We start from the raw sequence: 5,157 nt of genomic DNA, 5'->3' as shown, positions 1-5,157 counted from the left end.
TTTTGGGGCTAGCCAGCGAGGCAGCAGCGCAGAGCGGCCCTGGAAAGTGGAAAGAGGCCATTTTGGAAACGGAAGTGAATATGACATCATCTGCGAGTCGCCTTTGAACGAAGAGCGGGGAGTGTTGGGCTGCGTGTTTATGGGGGACTGGTTAGGGCTAGAGCTTACTTAGGATTTTATGGTCCAGAGAAGTGGGGGAGATATGGGGCACCACTCTGGAAACGTTGGTGGAATCTTGTAAGGTTTCTGTAGACCAGGGTGTGACTACAGCTAAAGCGAGCCGGCTTATTCATTCTGGTCTTTCCGGATCTCCTGTGTTTTCTTTAATTAAAAAAAAAAAAAAAAAAAAAAAAAAAAAAGGAGGGCTGTGAGGGCTCCTGGCTGGCTTAGAAGAGCGTAGGGCTGATCTCGGGGTCCTGAGTGCTAGACCCATGTTGGGTGTAGAGAGTGCTTACATATATAAAACTTAAAAAAAAAAAAAAAAAACACCTTAAAACACAACATTTATGGTGCGCCCTCTTATGTCATCTTGCTTAATCCCTGCAACAGTCCAATGCAGAATCATCCTCTTTTTTAATTAGCTATGAGAATTGAGGCCAAAGAGAGTAATTTGTCTAAAGTCACGTAGCCAAATGGTAAGTCTATTTTTTTATGTAGGTCGTAATTGTTCCATCAAGTTAAACTGGGTGGCTCAGTCGCTGAGGTCATGATCCTAGGGTCTTAAAGCAAATTGCACACCCAGCTCCTTGCTCAGCTTTCTCCTTCTACTTCCCCTGCTTGTGTGCTCGCTGGCTCTGACAAATAAATAAATGAAATCCTTTTTTTTAAAGAGAGAAGTTACTTCATTCAGTTAAGATTAGAGGCATTTCCACCTTAGGAAACTTTAGTGAATCCCTAAGGTTTGCAGAATGAGGTTCCAGTGTTATATTGGGCCTTAGCCTAACTTTCTAGACTCATCTTCCCTTTCTCCCTATATTTATACTACTCTCTTCCCATATGAGGTCAATTCCTTGCCTAGGGGCCTGGAGTTTCTGGGTTTGTCCTATATTGAAAGGTGTTAACAGAAATTAGTCTTAAGAAGGGACGCTTGGGTGGCTCAGTTAGTTAAACATGTGCCTTCAGCTTAGGTCATGATCTCGGGTTCCTGGGATCCAGCCCCTCATCAGGGTCCTCGCTCAGCGGGGAGCCTGCTTCTCCCTCTGCCTGCTGCTCCCCCTGCCTAAGCTCTCTCTCTTGCTATCTCTGTAGAATAAAATCTTTTAAAAAAAAATTCCACACATTTTGAACATAGTCCAAACTAGATAACTAGTTAATATTTACTTAGCATTTATGTGCCAGACTCCCTATTGTTTTCTATGAGTCAAGAACTATTTCTAATCTCCTTTTCACAGAGGAGGAAAACTGAAATTTCAAGCGATTAAGCAATTTAGGCATCAGAGCCTACAGTGGAGCTGGAACCCCGGGAGTAGAGCTAGGATTTGGGAGATCAGTAAGGTGCCCTAGAAGCCTTGTTTTCCTCACTCTCTGTGCCAGTCCTGCCAGGCAATTCTAAACCCTGTTCTTAAGTACTATGCTGTTTTATCTTCATTGTATTGCAAATGGCTCAAGTATTAGCACCTTGCCACTTAGTTCAGTCAAAGGCTGAAATTCATTCATATCATACTTACCAATTCTAAGTTTACACATCACTTTGTCAAGGCCCTTCCTGATCACACCCATGAGTTTAGGTTAGGCATCCATTGTTTTTCCATTGCATTTCATACTTGCCTTATTATAGAGTGTATAATTTATACATTGAAAGCCAGGACTTTAAAGTCAGACAAATCTTTTGAATTCTGAGACTACACTTAAAGGTTGAGTTTTGAGTAAATTTTCCTTATATGTAAAAAAGGTACTATTAGCAACTAAGTTATAAGTACTATAATAGTTTAGTATAATACATCATAATAAAAGTATAATAGTTGTTTAAATAATTCATGTAAACTGTATATTGCTTGGTAGAGTAGGTACTTAGTAGTATTCGGTAAAAGATTAAATCCTGCTTTAAGAAATGTATTGGATTGCATCTCTCATGTTAATTTCCAGTTCAGAAACTAGGTAGAAGTAGTTGGCTATCCATCTTTATTACCTATGTTTTCAAAAAAGTTAACAGTGCAGGTAGTCTATAATGAACATTTCCTAAACTTCTTCTTGTAGGAAAGAAGTACACATGTTCTCAAGTATAGTAGGACTTATTAGGTAGCAAGAGGCAGAAACCCAAAAACTGGCTTGGGCAAAAAAGTGGAATTTATTAGAGGAATTACCAGGGTGTTGCATGAAGTTTAAACAACCAATGAATGCTAAAGGCAAATCTATAGCTGGACCTCAAGAATAACCGGAAGCAGGGATTTAAACAGCACCAAAGATCAGGGAAATACAAATCAAAACCACAATGAGATACCACCTCACACCAGTCAGAATGGCTAAAATTAATAAGTCGGGAAAGGACAGATGCTGGCGAGGATGCAGAGAAAGGGGAACCCTCCTACACTGTTGGTGGGAATGCAAGCTCGTGCAACCACTCTGGAAAACAGCATGGAGGTTCCTCAAAATGTTGAAAATAGAACTACCCTATGACCCAGCAATTGCACTGCTGGGTATTTACCCTAAAGATACAAACGTAGTGATCCGAAGGGGCACGTGCACCCGAATGTTTATAGCAGCAATGTCTACAATAGCCAAACTATGGAAAGAACCTAGATGTCCATCAACAGATGAATGGATAAAGAAGAGGTGGTATATATACACAATGGAATACTATGCAGCCATCAAAAGAAATGAAATCTTGCCATTTGCGACAACGTGGATGGAACTAGAGGGTATCATGCTTAGCAAAATAAGTCAATCAGAGAAAGACAACTATCATATGATCTCCCTGATATGAGCAAGTGGAGATGCAACATGGGGGTTAAGGGGGTAGGAGAAGAATAAATGAAACAAGATGGGATTGGGAGGGAGACAAGCCATAATTGACTTTTTTTTTTTTTTAAGATTTTTTTTTTTTTAATTTGACAGACAGATCACAAGAGGCAGAGAGGCAGGCAGAGAGAGACAGGAGGAGAAGGCAGGCTCCCTGCTGAGCAGAGAGCCCGATGCGGGACTCGATCCCAGGACCCTGAGATCATGACCTGAGCCGAAGGCAGAGGCTTTAACCACTGAGCCACCCAGGCGCCCCTATAATTGACTCTTAATCTCACAAAACAAACTGAGGGTTGCTGGGGGGAGGGGGATTGGGAGAGGGGGGTGGGGTTATGGACATTGGGGAGGGTGTGTGCTATGGTGAGTGCTGTGAAGTGTGTAAACCTGGTGATTCACAGACCTGTACCCCTGGGGATAAAAATACATTATATGTTTTTTTTTTTTTAAAGATTTTATTTATTTATTTGACAGAGAGAGATCACAAGTAGACGGAGAGGAAGGCAGAGAGAGAGAGAGAGAGGGAAGCAGGCTTCTTGCTGAGCAGAGAGCCCGATGTGGGACTCGATCCCAGGACCCTGAGATCATGACCTGAGCCGAAGGCAGCGGCTTAACCCACTGAGCCACCCAGGCGCCCCCATATGTTTATTTTTAAAAATAATTAATTTAGGGGCGCCTGGGTGGCTCAGTGGGTTAAGCCGCTGCCTTCGGCTCAGGTCATGATCTCAGAGTCCTGGGATTGAGCCCCGCATCGGGCTCTCTGCTCGGCGGGGAGCCTGCTTCCTCCTCTCTCTCTGCCTGCCTCTCTGCCTACTTGTGATCTGTCAAATAAATAAATAAAAATCTTAAAAAAATAATAATAATAATTAATTTAAAAAAAATAAACAGTGCCAAAGTTGGTCTTACTTTTATATGTAAGCTTCACTTCCTCCGATATAGCCTGTCTTCCTTCATAAAAAGGAATGCCACCATCAATTCCAGAGCTTCCTGTCTGTCGAAGTCTATCATCACAGTGACACAGGTTTAGTTCTCAAATCCAAAAAGCCTAGAAAAAGTTGTGACTGGCCTATCTTAAAGTCAGATGCCCATCTCTAAGTTTGAGTGAGGTATCTCCTTAGGGATAATCAGCTGTGGCCAGGACAAGGTCTGTAAAAATATGGCAGGTTCCACTCAAATCACACAGCTGGAGAAAAGGAAGTTTTTCCTATAAAAGGAAAGCTGAGGCACCGAGGTGGCTCAGTCAGTTAAGCGTCTGACTTCAGCTCTGGTCATGATCTCAGGGTCCTAGGATGGAGTCCCTGATCCAGCTTCCTGCTCAGCAAGGGGTCAGCTTGTGTCTCTGCTTCCCTGCCCACCCCCAGCTTATTCTCTGTCTCAAATAAATAAAAATCTTGGGGGGAGGGGTGGAAAGGAAAGTTCTCCATACTGCAATAGGGAAGTGCTATATGTAAGTCATCAAGTAAACCCCCTTTTTCTTCCTAAGAGGACATGGAATGAATTCCATCCCCGCAAGCCCATTTCTCACAATACAGGCAAATTCCATGACATGTCAAGGGATGTCTTAACCTTTTGTTTAACCAAGATTCAGTTAAACAAACTTCAGTGCCTATGACATGCCCAGAACTTCACCAAATGTCACTTTGAACCACCACCTAAGTTTAAAATCTCTTCTGTAACAATTTTTGATAAAAAGGTAGTTGTTGACATTGCTAAAAGAACAATTAAGAAGGAAAATGGAGTGCCTGAGTGGCTCGGTCAGTTAAGTGGCTGACTCTCAATTTCTGCTCAGGTCATGATCTCGGGGTCCTGGGACTGAGCCTGCATCAGGGGCCTCTGCCCTCAGTAGGGAGTCAGCTTGAGGATTCTCTTTCCTTACCCCCTGCTCTAAGTAAATATATCTTAAAAAAAAAAAAAAAAAAAAAAAAAAAAGGAGTACCTGGGTGTCTCAATTGGTCAAACATCTGCCTTTGGCTCAGGTCACAATCCTGGGGTCCCAGGATGGGAGTCCCTCACGGGCTCCCTGCTGAGCAAGGAGTCTGCTTGTCCTTCTTCCTCTACCTCCAGCCCCTGTTCCTGCAGTCTCTAATAAATAAAATCTAAAAAAGGAAATGGAGTCTTAGACTCAGAAATACTCACAAAAAAGCTGCAGCAATGGTACAATTCTTTTACTGGGCTCAACAAACTTGGACAATTCTTTTTACT

Source organism: Lutra lutra, chromosome 1 (genome assembly GCF_902655055.1).
Source record: "Lutra lutra chromosome 1, mLutLut1.2, whole genome shotgun sequence".
Lineage (NCBI taxonomy): Eukaryota > Metazoa > Chordata > Mammalia > Carnivora > Mustelidae > Lutra > Lutra lutra.
The sequence above is the reverse complement of the archived record's forward strand: the minus strand, read 5'-3'. Positions refer to the sequence as shown.